The 23,326-nt window shown below is 42.2% G+C and overlaps 1 long non-coding RNA gene across 1 annotated transcript; it reads left to right on the forward strand.

The window, feature by feature from the left end:
* Nucleotides 1–879: 879 nt before the first annotated feature.
* On the forward strand, nucleotides 880–21,252 carry LOC143269099 (uncharacterized). The gene is made up of 2 exons (XR_013045453.1): nucleotides 880–1,052; nucleotides 20,819–21,252. It is a non-coding gene; the product is annotated as an uncharacterized LOC143269099 (long non-coding RNA).
* The last annotated feature ends 2,074 nt before the right edge of the window (nucleotides 21,253–23,326 follow it).

Consider the following 23,326-nt stretch of genomic DNA (forward strand, 5'->3'; position numbering starts at 1 on the left):
TTATTTCCGGGCTAGAGAGATGGCTCGGCGCTCAAGAGCACTGGCTGCTCTTTCAGAGGTCTTGAGTTCAATTCCCAGCAACCGCATGGTGGCTTGAAACCACCTACAACTGTAGTATGGGATCAGATGACCTCTTCTGATGGACAGATAGATGTAGACGAAGACAAAACATCCATACACATAAAGCAAATAAATCTTTGGGAAAATAAAAGAGCTTATTTCCATCCTAATTGCTTCAGGGGCAAGGGAGCCCCTCTGTGGGAAGCCGAGTGGCCATGAGGTGCTGTGATTGTCAGGAAACGGGGCTCTTAAGAGTTAGACAAGCCCAGAAAGGCTATTTTGGTCTGCTGAAGTGGGAAGATGGCGTCGACTTCACTGTCTGGCGAAAAATCTGAGCAGATGGAGTATTTATAAGCACCACTTCCCAAGGATTTTGGTTCAGTCAGAAAGGAAGCTGGGAGGTGGGGGGTGGGGGGTGGGGTGCTAGGAGAAAGTCAGATGAGTAAGTAGGAGGCAGCCGAAGCGCTTCTCCTGCCAGCCAGCCTTTCTGAAACAGGTCTGAACATTTGGGGAGCTGTGTTTGACAGCAGAATACCTGGGGAGAGTTGGAGTTCTCCAAACTGACTAATTCTAACCCAGCCAGCCTTCGGGGAGTGTTCCTGGGCTTCAGCCCAATCAGAATCACTTGTGGAGCTCCTTAAACGTTCACATGCTCGGGCTTCATCGCTGGAGTAGGTCCAGCCTGGATTCAATAGTCAGGTGATTTTAACATAGGTGATTCTGGGAGCGCAAGTTGAGAAACGCGAACCCACAGTCCCCCCCCCCCCCCCCCCCCCCCCGGGAGCATCCACAGAGAAGTAACTCAAGTGCTGGCCGAGGGAGCCGAGACCAGAAGGGACCATACAGCGCCCCAGGCTCTGTTGAGAAGGGGGTGGAGCCTTGGAACCAGGGGTTTGCCAAGGAAAATAAGAGTAATTGAGTGTTATGACCTCCTTTGCTTCCAGGCTGCAGCTGTGCCCTGCCCGTCCTCCAGCCGACGGTATCTTGTCTTAGTAAGTAAATGTTGAACACATGTTTGAAGGAATCTTTTCAAGGGAAGCTAGAATATTAGCCTACCCAGAGAAACACACATTGCTGGACACAAACTCACACCAGGACCCTAAGAGTGGGTAGGAGTCACACACATCAAGCCTCAGATAATAATTTTTCCTAGTACTATTAAGTGACAAAGAAAAACAAAGAAGTATATTATTTCCAGTCCCAAGTTCACTCAGAAATAAAATTAACCTATGTGAGAGAAAAAAATAATAGGATTTCTTCATTTCTATTAGAAGTACTTTATCTTGTCAAATCCCATTATCATTTGAAAAGTTAAAGTTTTGAAGGAGACTTTTTGCTTCCAAGAAAATGTCACCTAATCCGAGCTATGAGAGAGAAAGTCGATAAATACCCATCACTTTATCATCTTTGGGAAATGAAATTTCATAATCTTCCCTGGTAAACTATCTTTTTATATTAAAAAGTATTTATCAGCCTTCTTCCTTTCTGATAAAATTTAAAGATAAATGTAGACCTTTCTAAAGCCAGTAGGTAGGTAGCTTAAAAATGCACACACAGAGAAAATGGAGGAATGCACTAGAGATCAACAGTTATGAAACAGGGTTTCTTTCTTTTGAAATATATTTTTGTTTGTTGTTTGTTTAAATTGGGCAGGGGAGCGTGTGTGCATGTGGGGGCAGGTGCCCACTGTGGTATCAGATCCCCTGGAGCTGGAGCTGCTGTTACAGGTAGCTGGAAACCATCTGACATGGGTGCAAGACCAAATTTAGGTCTCCTGCAAGAGCAGTTCATTCTTTTAACCACTAAAAAAAAAAAAAAAAAAAAAAGATACAGGGTCTCGGGTCTCACTGTGTAGTCCTGGCTGGCCTGAACACAACATGTATGTTCTACTTGCCTGGAACACTTGGAAATACCCCTGCCTCTGCCTTCCAAGTACTAAGATTAACGGTGAGCACCACCATGCCACCCCTTCCGACTTTTGCCTGCCTGCCTTTGTGGTGATATTGTGTTCCCCAAAATATTGTGCACCCTAATAAACTTATCTGGGGTCAGAGAACAGAACAGCCACTAGATATAGAGGCCAGAATATGGTGGCACACACGCCTTTAATCCTATCACTTGGGAGGCAGAGATCCATCCGGATCTCTGTGAGTTTAAAGCCACACTGGAAACAGCCAGGCATGGTGACTCATGCCATCAATACCAGGAAGTGAGCCTTTAATCCCAGAAAGTGATAGCTGAAAGGTATATAAGGTGTGAGGACCAGGAACTAGAGCTGGTTAAGGTTTTAGGCTTTTAGCAGCAGTTCAGCTGAGATCCATTTGGATGAGGACTCAGAGACTTCCAGTCTGAGGAAACAGGATCAGCTGAGGAATTGGCGAGGTGAGGAAGCCGTGGCTTGTTCTGTCTCTCTCATCTTCCAGCATTCACCCCCCAATACCTTGCTCCAGGTTTATTTTCATTGATAAGATCTTTTAAGATTCATGCTACATGCCTTTCTTCCTTTCTTCCTTCCTTTCCTTTTTAAAGATGTTATTAGGGGAAAGTTGTGGACATTATCGGTTTCCCCATCCTAACTGTTTGGTAAAATATAACAGAAACCTATATTCTGCGGCACCCGGAGTAGAAATGGTCTCACTGGAACGTTTTGTTTCCTTATAACTAATTCTTCACCTCATCTTTTTCTTGATCCTAAATAAGGCACGTGGTTATTCACACCCATAAAAGCACAGTAGTTAGCACATCTTTCACACTACACTTAAGCCACATTTTTCTGAAAACTAGCCTGAGATCATCGTTATTTTTCTTCGCTCATTGAAATAAATTTCCTTATTGTTTTTTTCTGTTCCTTGTCCCTCTCAACCAACCTATATTACAAAAAGTGTACCCCCAGCATTTACCTTATTCTTCAGAATTTCTGGTCTTCTTAGACTGGTTCTCAACCCTCGCAACCCCTTGGGATTGAATGATCCTTTCATAGGGGGGCGGGGTTGCCTAAGACCATCGGAAAACACACTTATTTACATTATGATTCATAACAGTAGCAAAATTACAGTTATGAAGTAGCAATGAAAATAATTTTATGGTTGGGGGTCACCACAACATAAGGAACCATATTAAAGGGTTGTAGCATTAGGAAGGTTGAAAACCACTGTTATAAGTATACATGATTTCTTTTTACATTTCCTAAAACTTCATGTAATATATGAATTAGGCAAGCATATGAAGTTTAAGAGGGCAATTTGAAAATCATTTCTTAAAGCAATCAGTATAATAAAGTTTTCATCATGTTTTTATGGCACATAAATTAATTTAATGGACTATCTGATAAGTTTATTATAAAGCATTCCCTATGTGTATTATATATAATAAAAATACTGAATACCTCATCAAAGAATGAAGTAATGGTTATGGTACTGAATGAAACTTAAATAGTGCAATATAGAAAATAATGTTTTAGGATTTCACTCAAAATAATGTCTTTTCCTTGTGATTCAAATGAGCGGCTACAGAATTTTGTTTTGTTTCCTTAAATTGGAATTCAGTATGGTATCAGTCCAGTTGACAGTCTTTCTTTGACAAGAGTGTGGAAGACTAAAGACCAAGATAATTTCCTTGTTTTCCATGATGCTTTTGTGCAAAAATGATGATTTGCATAATTTCTTTTCAGTCTCAATAGAATTTCTGAAGCTATTTTTCAAGCAAACTTTCACACGTCTCCAGTGTACACCATCTGTCTCGTTTCTCTTTCTCTTTTTTTATTATTTTTTTAATATTACAATTATCTTATAACAGGGGCTGTCAAATCTTGCCCCCCCCAACCAAAGATTCTTTCTTTTGATAAATGAAAAGGAACTGTGCATATTGTTATGTGCATATTGTTATGTGTAGTTGTGTGGGTATGGTGCAGGGTTAGGGAAAGGTTAGATGTTCAAAGCAATTATGGCTAAGTTGACATATTGGAGGAAATGTGATCAGGGAAGAGTTTTAGAACTATATTCTTGACTCTGGGAAAATGGAGGAATGTGAAGCCAAACCATTGGGAAAAGGGAGGTCTTTATGACAAATAGCTTCTGGGGCCCACAAATACCAGGGGGGTGGGGGCAGGGTTCAGAGAGGGCCTTATTTAGACTGCACGTATCTGTAAAGCCCACTGCCACTTACAAGCAGTTGTTGTTCTTGCTAGGGGAGTCAAGTTTTATGTTGACTTAGTAAGTGTATACTCAGGAGGAGCCTCTAAGAAATGGTACAGATTGCCAAGGAAAAGTCCACGGTGAAATAATATGTAGAAAAAAAATCCTACACTAAAGATGTGTGTTGTTAAATTGCAATATATTTAATTTATGTGGCACTCAGAATTTACAACCAATACCTTTTATAGCAATTCATAAAAAATTTACTTGAAATTTAATTAATTTTGTAGAGCTCCAATTACTGAAATCTAATAAGAAATTATAAAACACAGTTAAAGCTTCATCTATCCAGAATCTTCAAATAATGGGTTGCTCTGGAAAACTGGTTTCTGTTTGGAGAAAACAAAACAAGGGTAGCATGTGTCCCTCAGCTCTGAGACAGAAGACACTGGAAACAAAATAGTGTTTTCAGATTACTTCGGGCCATGATCACAAATGTCCGCTATTGTATAAACAGAGTAGTGAAGACTATGGACGCATGGCTTAAGTCTTGGGTGAGAATTTTTACTGCTGTAACTTTGAGAAAATTATTTTAACCTCTGCAACATCCAGGTCCATTGCATAGAAAGTGTAGATAATGGTTTCCACCACAGGTTGCAGGGGCACTTAAAGGAAATAATACATTGAAAGTCTTCAGTGCATTATTAACATGGCCATGTTAGAACTCAGTAAAGCGTAATTAATCTTAGTGTTAGTGCTGATATGATTATGTTTTCATGGAAATATTTTTCTCTTACTAACACCATATTTTTTATTGTTGTTTGTTTTGTTTTTATTTTTTAAGTCAAGATCTCACTGTGTAGCCCTGGCAGACTTGGAACTCTCTATATAAACTAAGCTAGCTGACGTCACACAGACCTGCCTGTCTCTGCCTTCCAAGTGCTTGGATTAAATGTATGCATCATCACACCTGGCACCAGAATTCTATGTTTTTTAAATATTTTTACTTATCATCTTTTTTTCCTCCTCTTCTTCTTCTTTTTGTGCCCTTTGCACAGGGACCAGAAGCTTCTAGCTGTGTGAATCTACAAGTGTTATCTAGAAGGAGGCCATAAGGGTCCCATCCCAGGAATGTATATGCCATATTATCCATATTCTCTACTATAACACACCCACACCCATCTCCCATGTGTCCAACTTACTGCACAGGGTGAGAGGATGAGAGAAACCAGGAGGCAGGGAATAAGGGTTAACCAAAAACAAGAGTACATGGGAAAAAAAAAAAAAAGGAAACCTACCATTTTGCAAACCAATTAAAATATAAATATTTTAAAAGGGGAGTGGAGTGGGGCTGGTGGGGTGACTCAAAGGGCAAAGGCACTTGTAAGCCCAGTGACCCAAGTTAATCCCTGGGGCACACATGGTAAAAACAGAACTGACTCCCACAAAAGTTGTTCTCTGACCTGTATGTGTGAGCATATGACCTGTAGTGTGAGCACATGACCTGTATGTGTGAGCACATGCACACAAACACATGCACACAAAATAAATAAATACAGTAATTTAAAAAAAGACCTAGAAGAGAGATATCCTGCATTGCTAAGTAACACTGATCCTAAAAGCCATTGAACAAAAATCCCAGTGTCAAGCATGAGACAGCTCCTTATGTACTGTTGGTCTGGGAGGCACTAGAAGCCCACAAAAACAGTATAGACTCTTGCCAGTTCTCTTGGTTCCCCATCAAATTAGGTAATAAGACCCTATTACTGGGGCTGGAGAGAGGACTCATAGGTTAAAAGTATTAACTGCTTTTCAAGAGGTCCTGAGTTCAATTCCCAGCAACCACATGGTGGCTTACAACCACCTATAATGAGATCTGGTGCCCTCCTCTGGTGTGCAGACAAACATGAAGGCAGAACACTATATACATAATAAATAAAATAAATCTTTTTGTTAAATAAAAAAGACCCTATTACCAAAAAGATCATACACTTTAGTTGCAAGATATTGAGAAATCAATCTATTTCTGAGTTAGAAGCTTCCTGCCTATTGGCTGGCTTTCACCGTGCCAGGAGGTGCTATGCGGGCTGCTGGGGCAGGAGTCTTGGGGAGACTCAACAGTCTCATGTAACTGTGAACTCTATGAACTACAATGCCAGTCTGCCAGGGAAGATGGACCCACTGGTACAACAGTGGTACAGCCATGATAGGGGCCACCAATCACTCTCTGATGAGATTTGAGGTCCACAGACCCTAGGAGAGGATGTGCTACTGTTGTTTAGCTTAAATGACACAGAATAAGCAGCTTTCCAAATATCTATGTTTAAACACAGAGAAAAATGCTACCCGTCGTCAATCAAGAGAACCTCTCTTGGCAACCAACAGTGGTAAATGCAGACTCAGCGGCTGGGTACGGTACTGAGAATACATGAAGGATGAGTGTTCTCAATCACCCTTCTACGGCTCAGGGAACATTGTGGAAGGAGGAGCTGAAAGAATGTAAGAGCTGGAAGACAGGGGGGAGTGCTGTGAAATGCTGTCTTCAGGGCATGATACAACCATGGCAAACACGATCTCTTAGGAGCTGCGGGTGTCTGCACGGGGCCCACACAAGATTGGGTTTGTTAAGATTCAATCACAGATCAAGGATTTCTTGGGGCCCTACCTCGTCCCTGCTGAACTACTGGCTAATGAAGGGTTTTGAGGGAAGTGAAGTCATTACCTTCAATTTTATATCCACTGCAGAGCCCACCAGACTCCAGTGAATAGTTCCAAAGCCATGGTCACACAGGCAGCCCTGGTTAAAACCAGTGGGTCACAAAAACAAAACAAATAAGAATATGGGAAAGGTATTTGTGGGGAGGCAGGATGGGATAGATAGGGGTTAGAGGAAGAAAAGAGAAGGTAGAGATTGAGAGTTATCAATTGGCCAGGGGATTGCCAAATGGCGAATTTAATAAACTAGTAACAATAAAATGTCAACAAACTAGAAAAGTAAGTAAATAGAACAACCAACTCCTGAGCTAGACACATACTTTGTAATTCCACCACTCAAGAAGCTGAGGCAGGAGGATCACAATTTCAAGGCTCCTCCAGAGGAGGAGCTTATAATAAGCTTCAGACCAATCTGGATTACAGTAGCAGGACCTTGACTTGCACACAACAAGCAAGCCCTGCTCTAGGTCTTTCTCCATTCTTAGCCAGAGTGGTGGTTTGAAAGAAAATGGGCCCCAAAGGGAGTGGCACTATTAGAAGGTGTGGTTTTGTTGGAGCAGGTGTGGCCTTGTTAGAGGAAATGTGTCAGTGTAGGGGTGGGCTTTGAGGTCTCCTTTGCTCAAGCTTCACTCAGTGTGACACTCAGACCACGTCCTTTTGCCTGCTGGTCAAGAGGTAAGAACTCTCAGCTCCTTCTCCAGCACCATGTCTGCCTGCACACGGCCAGATGATAATGGACGGAACCTCTGAAAATGTAAGCCACCCACTAAAATGTTTTGCTCTGTAAGAGTTGCTGCAGTCATGGTGTCTCTTCACAGCAGTAGAAACCCTAACTAAGACAGCCGGCAATACCCTCTATTGCTTAGCTCTTGTGGTAGCAATCTTCCTTTCCTATACACTATCTCTCTTGATTTTGGCATACACATCTTCACCCATGCATTTGATCTCCATTCCCACATATTTTTCTCTGAGCTTGCTAGTTGCTTGTCTGGCTTCCAACTGCTGGTTTTCTCAGATTTCATCTTCTCAGCTGGAGCTTGGCAGTAGATTTATAGACAATACTTCCCACTGTTTTCACAGTCATCTTCTTCCTTAATTAGTTTATCCAAATGGGTAGAGTCTCGGGGATCAGCTACAAGTTGCGCACAGAGTGATAGAAATTAGTCAAGATGGTAAAATACCATCAAAACGCTTTGTCTTCTTTTCTGTCTCTGTACAAACTCTTCCATCCTAATGGATGTAATAGCCAATGTAGATTCCTTTTAAAGTTATCTATGCATTTATGTAAATATATGTATATATATACTGTTTTTAAGCAAAAGGATTCTATTGTATCTATTTCTCTGCATATTTTTCTTTCCCTTTGGGGGGAAACACATGCACAAACCTTTACATATAGACTCACATACATATATATGGAATTCTTTTTGGTTAGCTGGTATAGACTTACAATAATGTTTACATAGTTATCTATGGAATAGTTAGATTTCATCCATTATCCTAATAGTTAGTTGTCATTCTAAATTTTGGTTTTTTGCTACTAAAAAACAAAGATGGAATAAATATTCTTGTTTCTATTTCCTTATTTAATAAATAGCTCCTACAGTGTAGAATTTCTAGGTCAAGATGAATGATTATTTTTGATGGATGGTGCCAAATTCATACCACAAAAATCAAAGAGCTTAGCCATATATCATCAAAATGTAAGAACACTCACTCAATATCTGCAAATCACCCTTGCTGGCTTTGAAATGTTTATAATTTTGGTAGGTACGTTATGACATTTGATTAATACTTTACATTGAATTATCTTGATTACTATTAAAGTACCTTTTTTTGGTCTATTTGTCATTGCAATTTTCTATTAGAACTTGTTAGCTTTTTATCTTTAGTTTAACAAAATATTCTATGCATTAAAATACTAGCTACTCATCTGATACTAGCATTGCTAAAGTTTTTCCTAATCAGTAAGTAGTCTTTTCATTTTCTCTATAATTTCCTAATTAAAAAAAATTGAAATTGTCAAACTTACTGAAAAGTTGAAGTTACAATATAGAGATTTTTGATTTTCTAAACCAATTGAAAGTAATTTGCTAACATGATGACCTATCAGCTCACAGACATTCATTTACATAGCCCATAGAACTGCCATCAAAATTGGGATTTGAGGGATGGACATATGGTTCAGTGGTTAAGAGACTTTACTGATACCACAGAGAAACTGGGTTTGGCTACCAGCACCCACATGTCACTCACAGCCACCAGTAAGTCCAGTTCTGGGGGATCCTATGCTCTGTTCTGACCTCCAATAACACCTAAACACATGTAGTACACTTAAAATCATACAGGAACAGAGCAATGTGGATATTATTATTATATTAATATTGAGATATTATTGTCATATATTAACATAAATAAATTTTGCTAATAACAGTACCCATCTGTAGCTTTTTTTTTTTTTTTTTTTTAGCTTTTTTTTGGTTGGTTGGTTTTATTTATTTTTTACTCTGCTCTTTGGGGACCTACCACCCAGCTCCCAAATAAATACACGGAGGCTTATTCTTTCTTATGTCTGGCCTTAGCTTGGCTTATTTCTAGCCAGCTTTACTTAACTTCGATTATCTCTTCTACCTCTTGCCTCTGGGTGTTTATCTTTCTCTATTCTATATACCTTCCTTTACTTCTTACTCCATGGCTTGCTGTATAGTTGGGTGGCTGGCCCCAGGTGTCGTCTTTCCTTCTTTTCTCATTTCTTGATCTTCTCCTCCCAGATTTCTCCTCCTATTTATTCTCTCTGCCTGCTAGCCCTAGTCCTTTCTCCTGCTTAGCTATTGGCTGTTCAGTTCTTTATTAGACCAATCACGTGTTTTAGACAAGCAAAGTAGGCACAGCTTCACAGAGTTAAATGCAACATGAAAGAATGCAACACATCTTTGCATCATTAAACAAATGTACCACAGCATAAGCAAATGTAACACATCTTCAACAAGTAATCCACAACACCCATTAATATACTTCAGAGCAAAATCCCAGCCCATGAGGTGTAGTTAGAAGGTTACTCTGGTCCCACTAGGCTTCTGCAGTCCCATGTCTTGTGGCCTGCTTATAAAATAATCACTCAGAAGCTTATATTAATTATAACTGCTCGACCATTAGCTCAGGCTTATTACTGACCAGCTCTTACACTTAAATTAACCCATAATTCTTATTTATGTTTAGCCATGTTGCTCGGTACCTTTTCTCAGATCTGCCTTGTCATCTTGCTTCCGCTGTGTCTGACTAGTGACTCCTGATTCTGCTCTTCCTTTTCCTGTCTTTCTCCTGGATTTCCTGCCTGGCCATAACCTGACTCGCCATAGGCCAGAGCAGTTTCTTTATTAACCAATCATAGCAACACATACTCAGAGCATACAGAAAGACCATCCCACAGAAGTGAGTCGTCATGAATTGCCTTCCGATAGCACATGCCTTCATCCTGGAAATCAGGTCTCATTCTTGAATTTTTTTGTAAGTGTCCAGACCAAGTATTTTATATAATCTGTGTTTGAAAATATTCTACACTATTTCTGTGTTTTTTAAACAAAGAGCCACAGCAGAGATGCAGTGATGGTGGCATGGCTGCCTGTCCCAGTAACACATGCCTGGATTTGGTGCCGGTGACTTTGATGGCAATCTTTCAATATTCTCATAGTGAGGTGGTTTTCTCCCTGTGGTTTATTTGTTTATTTTTTTGAGGGGTAGAGAGGGGAGAGGCACTTTGAGACTAAGTAAATATCCCTTATCAAACTTTTCCTTTCTACACATGTCCGCGTGTTACTCATGGTTCTTCATTGCATTTTTATCTCAGTGTTTCTTTTCCCTTCTGTTTGACAAAGACAAACTAAGGAACAGGCCCACAGATGAGAAGAACACAAAATCTGAGCTGGCCAGGCTCAGTGGGGCACAGGCAGAATAAAAATGTGTTCCCCATTCCTGCCATTGTTCTTTGCTGTCAGAAACAATGACTTGCCCTTAGTGAGTGACTTCTGGTAGACCTCATGGCTTTTTTTTAAAGCCACTTTCAAGTCCAAGGACTGCCCAGTTTTAGAGGCTATGTGTGAGGCAAACCCTCTCAGTACATAACCCGGTCCCAGGCTTGCCCTCTCTCCCCAGCCTGATCAGGCTGGGTTCTCTGCTTTCCAGGAGAGAGGTGCGGCAGGACCTGACATACCTTCCCCACCAAGGCTGCCCCACGTCTGGGACAGGAAGGTGTGGACAAGGGACCCCCGCAGCCCACTCTGCCTTTCTCTTGCCTGCCGCGTGCCTTCTCCGCCACATTATCAAATTCTGGTTCTTTCTCCCTGCAGGGTTTGAGCCTTCCGACACTTGGCTGGGTCTTCCTCTGTTGCGTGGGCGTTCATCCATGTCCGCTGTATCTGTCTGTCCTTCCTGCTTGCCCGGTTGCCTCCCATGTGTGGATTTATCTCTTTGTTCTTTCTTCCAATATTGTGCTTGTTTCGTTTTGGTGGTGTTCCAACTCCTTAAACTGAATTTTATCTTTCTCTATATTCTTTTAAAAAATAAAGCATTTAAGGCTATGAATTCCCAATAGGGAGAAAGCATCATGTATGTTTTGTATGGAGGTTCCTCCATTATTGCTTGCTGTGAGGTTGGTAATTTTAAGTTCATTTACATTTTAGTAAAGGCTGCTTTGTGTCATTCATTGTAATTTCCAAGTAATTAAATGGCTTTGAGCGGAGGCTCTTTTTACTGTGTGTTTCTCCAGGCCCCGCCCCCTTCTTCTATCATAAACTGCAATCAGAAACTATGCCCTAGAAAATTTCGACTTTTATAAATCGGCTTAGAATGTCCTTCAAAATCATAGACAGAATTAACTTTTGTATGTGTTTCACTAAAAAAGCAAAAGACATATAGAACATGGTGGCACATGTGATCCCGGCACCAGGGAGGCTAAAGCAGGCAGTTTCTTCAAGTTCAAGGTTAGGAAGACATGGGGGGGGGGGCGGTGTGCATGCGTGTAATAAGATGGACTAATCCATGTGTGTTTTAGATCAAATTTGTGAATCTGATCTGTATTTCTATTTCTTCATTTTTATCCTTTGGGTTTTCTAAGTCTAAACAAGGTACATGTGAAAAATATCCTATTATCCTTGTATTTTGACTTCATTCCCCTGGCTTCGTACAGGTAGGTCCTTCTGAAGATGATGGGCATGGCCAATGTCTGTTATACCCACATTTCCCCTTTATCATTATAGTATTATTCACCCCGCTTGGTCCAGGATTAACGGTGTCTGACATCGCTTCTTGTTACCTGTCCTTGGTGGCATCTCTTTATACTACCTCTGAAAAACCTTCCCTTCCTGACATTGTTTAAAGTGGGTTTCTTAAGGAACGTGTGTTTCGGTTTTGAGTCTTAAACCTCACTGACAGTTGTCAGGAGACATTATCCTGCTGCTTTCTGACTTCGGAGTTGCAGATAGCCATCTCCAGCCAGGCTTAGTCTCTTTCTGTGTAAATAACTAGCTCTTCCTGTGTGGAAGACTAGAAAGAAATGTATCTTTGGAATTAGAACACTCACTGTCCTGGAATTGCTAGTGGGTTTTTTTTTTTTTTTTTGTCCATACTTCCTTGGAACTCAAAGAATTCTTTCAATTTGAAGATAAAGTCTTTCTTTGTGAATATTTTTTTCCTCATCTCTGTTTAAATATTGCCTCTCCTCCCTCGATTCCTTTTTTATTTCTGTTAAATTCCTGCTCCAACTTCTGGACCTATCTCTTGACCCTCTGATAACTTTCTTTTACTGCGCCTTTCTAATTTTATTGTCTTGAAAGATTTCTTTTACTTGATCTTCCAAATCTCTCCTCAGGTCAACATTTGGCATGCCAGTTTCTGATATATGTGCTGTATTTTTAAATTTAAGAGTCACTATGTTAAGTTAAAGTGGTTTACCTTTGGTTATAACAATTCTTTTTTTAAATCATTTTTATCATTGTTATTGTTCATAGTGGTGTGTGTGTGTGTGTGTGTGTGTGTGTGTGTGTGTGTGTGCGTGCGCGAGCACAAGTGTGTAGAGGTCAGATTGTGGAGTCTGCTCTTTCCTTCCACCTTTACAGGCATTCCAGGGATTGAATTTGAAAGTTGCTAGGCTTTTATCTAATGAACCACTTCACCAGTCCAAGCTTCCTTTAATCCCAGCACAGGAGGCAGAGCCAGGTGGATCTCTGTGAGTTTGAGGCCAGCCTGGGCTACAGAGCGAGGTCCAGGACAGGCACCAAAACTACACAGAGAAACCCTGTCTCAAAAAAAAAAAAACCCAAAAACTTAACATGTATGAATATTTTTCCCTGTAGAACAGGCATTAGATCCCCTGGAACTGGAGTTACAAACAGTTGTGAGCTGCCATGTGGGTGCCGGGAATTGAACTGGGGTCTTCTGGAAGAGCAGCCAGTGCTCCTGACTTCAGAGCTAGCCCTCCAGCTTCTTCTCACTTGTTCACATTGCTGGGCTTGCTTCTAGCTATTCTGACTTGCCAGTGCTATGTGTTCTGAGCTACTCTGCTCATCCCCCACTGCCCTTCCTGGCACTGATGTTTCTTTTTCTGTTCTGCTGCATTATTGACCATGGAACCAGCCTTAGCCAAGCCATCCCACGAGAAGGGGAGTCTTGGTCTCCAGCCATGTAAACAGACAAGGTATCACTTGGAAAATCCTCATCTAAGTATCCCCGTTCCCCAGTTTTCCTATCAACAAAGATTCATTTTCTCCCGGCTTCAATGACAGAGAAGCTTCAGTCCACAGGCTGACTGACCAACTGTGTCAGCTGAACATCAAAGGGACCAGCAGCCCTTCCCAAGAGAGGCATGGGGCTGCCGGGTAAAACATACAACACAGGGAATACAAATGGAAACAGTTACCAGTCATTGTTCTGAATTCAAATTTAACCAGCCGTCCTCTGTTGCTCCTGGCTAACTCTGGCCATCCTGGTCAGCCAGCCTAGTCTCTTTTTTTTATCTGTGGAACCCATGGGCCAAACTCTCTCTAGTAATTTCATAGTTCTAACCTTTGCCTCAAGGCATCTCTCGGACCCTTGCCTCTCTCTGGCCTAGAGGATACCAAAATGTAATATTTATTTTCACAGCACCCAAGACTGTAATCTCCTCTTTCCCTACCCTCCAAAGATCTGCTCGAGAATGAATTCGAAGTTACATTGAGTTGGGGGAAGCGTCACTGACGTCCACATGGCAGCTGTGATAAAACAATGGGAGATGTATTGTTATGTCTATAGCCAGATAATCTATTAATTAAGGGGGAAGCTGGGAAGACTCAGTAGTTCTAGAACTGCAGGCAGTCCCTAAAATGGACTTTATAAAAGAGTTTTATTTTTATTATTTTTAATTGTGTACAGGTGCCCATGAAAGACAGAATGAAGTGCTAGACCCTGTGAAACTGGAGCTATGGGTAGTTGTGAGCTGCCGCGTGGGTTCTGGGGGGAGAACCCACGTCCTCTGTGAGAACAACAAATGCTCTTTCCTCTGAGCCATCTCTCCAGCCCTCTGAAGTGTGTAGCCTAGCTGATCTCCAACTCGAAATCCCCCTGCCTCAGCCTCTCTCGTTCTGGAATTACAGACATGCCCCAGCATACCTAGTTTCTCAATTTTTTTTCCCTGAAGACATATGTGAAGATGTGCTCAAACAAGGAGGAAAATAAAAGAGACTATGTGGAAGCTGAGAATGAGCGGGTCAAATCGAGGAGCCCGGGGCAGGGCAGCGGCCGAGTCGTGGCTGTGCCGCTGACCCAGGAGGAGTCAGGCCGAGCGGGAGTGCACGTCAGAGGTGCCAGAGAGAGGGTTTCATAGATTAAATGGCATGTGCAGGAAAATGGAGGGATTCAGGAATATGATAAAAGCCAGGCGACCGGAGCGCGTTAGGCCAACTTCCATTTAAGATGTAATTAGATCGGCCAAGGCTGCTCACACCAGCCTCCCACTCAGAATGTACTCTATTCAGATCCAAACTCTCTGGGTCAAGTTGAAATCAAACTAGTCTCCAAAAATGGAGAGGGGACCTGTGTAACAGGCCTATCAGTTCAATAAGTTCTGCTCAAATTCATACTCCTCGGGTTTCAGAAGAACTCCTTCAAAGTTTGAGATTTCATTTTTGTCCTGTTTTCATTCATTTCATCTAAAGCAAACCAAAAAAAAAAAAAAAAAAAAAAAATCCAGTCTAGCACACAGACATGTTGGCATTGCCATTCCATCCTAAGCAATAGGCTTAGAGATGTGAAGTCATGGGCACAGCGCCACCCAAATCAGAGAAAGTGAGGAGAACCCCCAAGCTCATATCTCTGCCAGAACCAGGACAGGGAAACCGGAACCGGAATTGATAAACCGCCGGAAGTTCTATGTGAACAAATCACAGGGTGAAAACCTCAGGGGAAACTGAGTCCACTCTACCAGATCAACAAGGTTAGCACCCCGCGGGTCAGAGACAACCCCCCTCTGCTTCTGCAGGGGCAGAGAAAGGAATATTTGAAAATAGTCCATGTGCTGCATTCTTCTTAGCAAGGTCTGCCTTGAAAGAAGTGTCTAGCCAGAGCCCAGCCAGCTGGGGTTTTCTTAGAGCCTAATTAGGCCGGGAAAGGGAAATACTTAACTCCAGCTCACTCTAGCCATCTCATTCTGCCCAAGGGTGAGGAGACCTCAGAAGTACCTGTGAAGTCCACAGTCACAAGACTGGGTCACAGTCACAGAACTACAGAACACTTCCCATCCCCTCACCATGCTACCTCAGGACCAACGGCCTGCTGACCACAGTCCCCAATATATTGATTTAAAAAAAAATTGCAAGAAATATGGAAAGGCAAAAGCACATTTCAACAAGGCAAAGCAAGCGTGGGTGAGAATCATTTTCAAATGTGTCCGAATGATAAAGTTATCAGACTGGGAATTTAAAACTAGCACAAATAAGTTGTCTGTGGTGGCTGCTAGCTTTAAGGCCAGCACTTGAGAGGCCGAGGCAGGAGGATCACAGTGAGCTGGAGGCTAGCTAGCTTGAGCTACATAGTGTCTTCAAGGCCAGCCTGGGCTACAGCGTGAGACTTGGTCTCATAAGAAAAGACAATAAACACATAAATAAGCCATATACTAATATGCTCAGGGGTATAGTCAATAAAGGAGGCTCTGTGGAAATAGACGGGAAATTTAGGCAGACGTGAGAGTCCTAAGAACCAAAGTCAGCACTAGGAATCAAAAGCATTGTAACGGCTAAGAGTGCCTTTGATGGGCTCATTAGTAGACTGAGCATAGAAGGGAGACTCTCCCTGCTGGAGGGTGTCTCCGTTGAAAGACCCCAAACTGAAAAGCCAAGGGGGAGGGGTGTACTCGGGAGAAAATCAGAGCAGAACCTCCAGGAGCGAGCATATGGACACTTCAAAGGCTGTGACGCACACGCAACAGGAACACACGGAGAGTAATGAAAGGATCAGAGGATGTCGTTGAGCAGCGACGACCGAGAAATTCCCCCAAATGAATGTCAGACCCCAAATTACAGATCTGGGAAGCTCAGGAAGCAGGAAGCGGCCGAACCAGAACGAACAGGAAAACGGCACCTGGGCATGCATAGCTTTTAGAGTTTAGAATAAGTGGAATTGTTACTTTTTAATTCTTCAAGAAGCCAGCAATGGAGAGCAGCACTCTGTTTACAGAAAGACTAGAGTTATACCTGAGGTCTCCTCAGAAATCATGAAATAAAGGGAAGAGTGAAATATTGAACGTGTTGGCTGAAACGCATTCTGGGTACAATTCTGTCTGCAGTGAACCACTTCAAAAGTAAAAGCTAGGCATGGTGGTGCTCACCTTTAATCCCAGGCAGGTCAGGAGGTAGGGTAGGCAGAGCTCTGTGAGTTTAGGGCTAGCCTGGTCTACATAGTGAGTTCCAGGACAGCTAGAGCTACATAGTGAGAGTGTGTCTCAAAAATAGTAAAATAAAAAGAGAAAGTTGGAGAAAGTTGGTGTGGTGATGCATGCCTGTGATCACAACACTTGGAGGATAAGGTCATCCTTGACTACATAGTGAGTTTAAGGCCAGCCTGGGCTACATGAGACCCATCTTTAGAAATTTTGAAGAAAGCCATTCATTGGCAGCACGGTTACTTTACAAGACATATCAAAAGAAGTTCTACACACACACACACACACACACACACACACACACACACACACACACTTAGACAATAAAAGAAAGAGGGATTAGAGAGAAGGCTCAGTGATTAAAAACAGTTGCTGCTCTTTCAGAGGTGCAGGGGACCTGGGTTTGATTCCCAGCGTCCACATGATGGCTCACAATCATCTGTAACTCCAATTCTAGGGGTTTCCGAACCGTCTTCCAGCCTCTGTGGGAACCGAGTATACGCATGATGCATGTACATTCATGCAGGTCAAACACACACACACACACACACACAGAGAGAGAGAGAGAGAGAGAGAGAGAGAGAGAGAGAGAGAGAGAGAGAGAGAGAGAACAGAATGGAAGAATGCTTTTAAAAAGGAAGACTGAGCCGGGCGTTGGTGGCGCACGCCTTTAATCCCAGCACTCGGGAGGCAGAGGCAGGCGGATCTCTGTGAGTTCGAGGCCAGCCTGGGCTACCAAGTGAGCTCCAGGAAAGGCGCAAAGCTACACAGAGAAACCCTGTCTCGAAAAACCAAAAAAAAAAAAAAAAAAAAAAGGAAGACTGAGGAAAGATCAAATCGAACCTTTTTCCTTTTCTTCTGCTTACTTGGTATAACAGACAACTGGGGGAAGCTTTCACAGTGAAGTTTTATTTCACTGATATACGTCCGTGTGTGCTTAGAGGTAAGTGCAGCGAAGGACCAGGAGGAGGATGCATGACCACCTTGCTCTCAAAGGCCCTTTCACTATGCGTGAAGGAGCATTACTTAAAAGTGGGCTTGGATTCATTTTAAATGCATATTGTAAACTCAAGGGTAGCCAAATTTGAAACAGAAACCACATTTTTTTTGAAGTATAGCATATGCTGAGGAAAAAGATAAAATGAAATGACACTAAATGACCAGTTAAAACCACAAAAAAAAAAAAAACAGGAAAAAAAGAAAAATGAGAATAATGAGCAAGGACACAAATAAAACACCAGGAAATATTGGAGGCACACTAAGTCCAACGCATCAACGAACAATTAAACACTAATGACCTAAATATGACAGCTAAACACAGAGACTGACGAGGATCAAAAAACAAGATGCAGATGCATGTTTTCTACAAGAAACCAATTAAAATAGAAAGCACACATAAAGTAGAAGTAGCTGGGTAAAACGGGCGTCATGGCATCTACCTGTAATTCAGGGCTCAGGAGGGTGGGGTGGGAGAATCTTAATGGCTACATATTGAGACCCTCTTTCAAAAGGAGAAGGTGGGGAAGAAGAGAGAGAGGGAGGAGGGAGGGAGGGAGGGAGGGAGGGAGGGAGGGAGGGAGGGAAAAGATAGAAAAAGGCATGGCTTGAATACTGGCCAAATGAAAACAGGAAGAACTATATTAATTCAGATAACACAGACTACAAAACAAGGTAGGTCATGGTTACAGTTTTCCATCTCGACCACAAGCTTCCTAACGTGGAGGGGGAAGGGCTTATTCCAGCTCAGGATCTCAGACCATTGCTTTCAGGCCTGACAAGGCAAAGACATCACAGTAGAAGGGCATGGTGGGAGAAGTCTGTTTGCTTGCTGGCATCCAGGAAGCAGAGGGACAAAGGGGGCCCCCGGGATGGGACATCTACTTCAAAGGCATATTCTCGGGGAGTACCTCCTCCAACGAGACTACCTTCTAGCACATTCAGTTGTGTGCACTCACCTCGCCACAGCACCAGCTTCAGACCAAGCCTCCCACACATTAGCCCTTAGGGCTGTTTTTTTCAATAATAATCATTTTTAACATTGTCGTTACATCATCCACCCCCTTTGCTTCTGCTGTTTTACGTTCAAACCACAACAGGTATGAGGTTAAAGAGAATACGTGCATAATGATGAAGAATCAAGTTTCTAAGAAGGCATGTGTCTGCACCCAACAGTATGAGGTGTTAATGACAGAATGGCCAGGAGCAGTAAATGAGTGTCTTACTTAGGGCTTCTATTGTTGTGAAGAGACACCATGACCACAACTCTTATAAATGAAAAACATTTCATTGGGGCCAGCTTATAGTTTCAGAGGTTCAGTCCATTGTCATCATGGTGTAACATGGTGGCATGTGGGCAGTCATGGTGCTGGAGAAGGAGCTGAGAGTTCTGCATCTTTATCTGCAGGCAACGGGAAGTGGTCCCAGTCACTGGGCATGGCTTGAGCATATATGAACCTCAAAGCCCACCCCCACAGTGACACACTTCCTCCAACAAGGCCATCCCCACTCCAACAGAGTCACACCTCCTAAGAGTGCCATTCACTATGAGCTTATGGGGGCCAATTACATTCAAACTATCACAATGAGTGAGTTTGCTCTTATAATTGGAGACTCCATCACCTTTCTACCAGAAATGGACAAATCCAACAGGAAGACAGAAAATCAGGCCATAGTTTTACTTAACAACCATATCAACCAACTGCATATACTTGACATCTTTAGATCACTTCATTGAACAGCAGGAAGATGTACATTCTTCCCAAGCATATGGGACACTCACCAAAACAGACCACATTCTGGCCATAAAATATACCTCCAAAACTATATAGCTAGAAATCCCACAAAGGGTACTCTCAGACCACTATGATATTGATCACTAGCAGTAACAAAAAGAAAAATGTCACAATATTTACAGGCTGAACAACATACTTCTAAATAACATTTGGGTTAAAGAAGAAATCTCAAGAGAAAAAAATATATTTTAAATATTTGTTTTTGTTTATGTGTGTATGTGTATGCGTGTGTGTGTGTGTGTGTGTGTGTGTGTGTGTGTGTGTGTGTGTGTGTTGGGGTATGTGCACATGAGTGTAGGTACCCAAGGAGGCCAGGAGAGGGCATCAGATGCCCTGGAGCTGGAGTTAACAGGCAGCTATGAGTGTCTGGTGTGGGAGCAGAGAACCAAACTCGGGTCCTCTGAAAGAGCAATATATGCTCAGAACTGTTTCTCCAGCCAGTGAGATAAATTTTAAATACTTTGAAATAAATGGAAATACATTTAGCGAAAGTTGTGAGAAACTGCAAAAGCAGAGCTTAGAGGAAGCTTTACAGAGCTGCAGACAGACATGACAACAGAAAGAGATCCAAATCAATTACTGAAGCTTCTATTTTAGGAAGCTAAGAAAACAAGTAGCAGATGAAACCCAAAGTAGGAGGGGTAAATAAAAAAATAAGCACTAATTAGACATCCACGATATAGAAATCAATAGGGGGAAAGTAGTCGATCTGTGGGAAGATCAATAAAATCGCTAAGCTTCTAACCAGGCTAGTTAAAAAAAATGATTGTACACAAATTACTAATGATAGAAATGAGACAGGGGAGAGACATGACCATAGATGACAGGAACATGCAAAGTACAAGAAGGGGACTATTAAGGCTCACAAACACATTAACTCCAGCTCCAAGAGATCTGACACGCTCTCCTAACCTCCCTGGGCACCTGCTAACATGTGCTCAGGCATGCTCACACACAATTACACACTAAAACTGAACAAGCAAGGAAAGCCAGATGGTAGCAGTGCACACCTGTAATCCCAACACAGGAGACTGAAGCAGAAAGTTCTGGAGTTCGAGGCTAACCTAAGCTACTTGGGGGAAACTCTATCTCAACAAATGTTATGAACAACTATTTGCTAACAAATGGGACTATCATTGAAAGCCATGTGCTAAAAGTCACACAAGAAGAAGAAACACTCTTATTTTGTATTTTGTTTCTTTTATCTGTAGCATTGCTGTGTCTTCAGAGGTGATCTCCAGTCTAACTTATAAGAATCCTCCTCCCTCAGCCTCTTCGATATTGAGATGTCAGACGTCAGCTCCTTCAAGTCAGACAATGTGAGCAGACCTCTCCTACTAAGGAAATGAGATGGATTAACAGCCTCTGTGTGGAAACATCACCCACAACTTGTTGTTAAAAGCTCGGTTCTTGACTAATTTAGGAAGTGGACCCTTTGGAGGAAGTAGGTCACTGCTGGTGTGCCTTTGAAGGACACCTTGCCTCCAGCCCTTCCTGGCTCCTCCTTTCCTGGTCACCATGAGGCAAACACGTTTATTCTACCCTACACGTGCCACCATGATGTGCTTTACCACAATTCCAGAGCAGTGGAGAAAGCCAGCAATGGACTGAGACCATGAACTCAAATAAATCATTCCTCCTCTTATGTTATTCTCTCAGTATTCATCGCAGCAGCCAAAGGCCTGCCCCGTATAGCTTCCAGAACAGAACGTGCTCAGGTGTTTTTGTTTTGTTTTGGGTTTGGGAGCCTGTGTATGTGTGTGTGTGTGTGTGTGTGTGTGTGTGTGTGTGTGTGTGTGTGTGTGCAGCACATGAGACAAGGAGCAGAAGTTTAGCCACCCGAGAGCAATCTTGCATATGAGACACTGTCTGAAAGCAAGAACAACAAAATCCCTCCCAATCACCACAGTGTCTGCAAGCAGGAATAAAGGAGAACATTCTCAATTTGATAGATGATCTAAAGTGCAAAGCTAGCATGATTCTTGATGGTGAGAAACAGGAATCTTCCCAACACTGAGAACAAGAATAAAGCAAGCACGTTCCCTCTCATTGCTGCTCTTGTTCATCACAGTGGAAATAGGGAAAGTGAAGTAAGACAAGAAAAAGATCTCAATTCTATACCAATGGGAAGGAAAAAATTTGAACTGTATTGTTCACATATGACATGATCATCTCTGTAGATAACCCTCAAAACAGGGATTCTGAAAATCAGCTTGACACTAGTAAGAAATTATAGCAAGGTTTCACGATTCAAAGTTAATATACAGACACCAATCACTTTTTTACATACCAATAATGAACGAAGTTTGAATAAACTTAATATCATTCATTAGCACCCTCTAATGAAATAGCTATAAAATCAAACAAAATGTATTAAAGATCTGTTTAAGAAATACACAAGAGAAGAGGTCCCACTCCAGCAGCACTGGACCACCTGGGCCCAGATACAGCATTTTGAATCGGTCCACACCAACATCTACTCCATCTACAAGCTCCTGGAGTGCATGGAGGAGCCAGTCAGTCCTGCAGAACCGGAAGTCATTACTGAGTAGGGCCGGTCCTGTGCAGGCTATAAGCACGAAGATCGAGCCTGGGGAGTCCTGGCAACGGTCCAGTATTTATGGTGCTTCACAAACCAGAAACCTCGAACTAGTCTGTGACCTGACTTCTTGAAAATGTCTTTCTCATAACAGGGATTTTTACATTTGGTTTTTAAAAAGTTCAGTTAATCAATTATTTCTTCCATAGATTATGTTGTTGATTTTGCATCCAAGTATAGTGGGCAAACCCAGGGAAATCAAAGTCATTTTTCATGCTATATTTTAGGAGTTTTCTAGATTTTTTTGAGCTGTATTTATGTTCACTGAACATTTTCATGGATCTGAAAAGACCATTATTTGAAACATGCAAAGTGTTTTCAAAGCTTAATACCAAGATGATGCTGAAGAGATGGCTCAGAAGCTAAGAGGACATCTGCCCTTGTAGAGGACCCTCCTCTTTGTTGTGGTTTGAAAGAAAATGGCCCCCAAAGGGAGTGGCACTATTAGGAGGTGTGGTCTTGTTAGAGGTGGGCTTTGAGGTGTCCTATATGCTCCTATATGCTGAAGATACTGTCCAATGTCTCAGACTACTTCCTGTTGCTTCTGAAAGAAGATGTCAGAACACTCAGCTCCCTCTCCAGCACCATTTCTGCCTGTACACTACCATACTCCTAGCTCCCATGCTCCCACCCGCTGTGACGATGACAGACTAAACCTCTGAACTGTAAACCAGCTCATTTAAATGTTTTCCTGTGTAAGAGTTGCCATGGCCACGGCGTCTTTTCACAGCATTAGAAACCCTAACTAAGACAACCCTACTCTGAGTACCGTGATCTACATCAGGTGGTCCAAAACCTCCTGTAACTCAAGTTTCAGGGGATCTGATGCCTCTGGTCTTCTGCACTCACATTCACATACCTACACAGAGACACACACACACACCCTTACACACATATGTATAATTAAGAATAAAACATTCTTAAAAGACCACAGATCTTAGAAGACACTTCACCGAAGGATATGCACAGATGACTGTGTGAAAACATGCTCTCTAATACATGCAACCAGGGAAAGGAAATTAACATCGGTGAGATGCACACCTATTCGAGTAGCCAAAACATCAAACTCCAAATCCAGTTAGTATGCAGGGAAATTGAACCCACAGGTACAAAAAGTGAT

Source organism: Peromyscus maniculatus, chromosome 17, assembly GCF_049852395.1.
Source record: "Peromyscus maniculatus bairdii isolate BWxNUB_F1_BW_parent chromosome 17, HU_Pman_BW_mat_3.1, whole genome shotgun sequence".
NCBI lineage: Eukaryota > Metazoa > Chordata > Mammalia > Rodentia > Cricetidae > Peromyscus > Peromyscus maniculatus.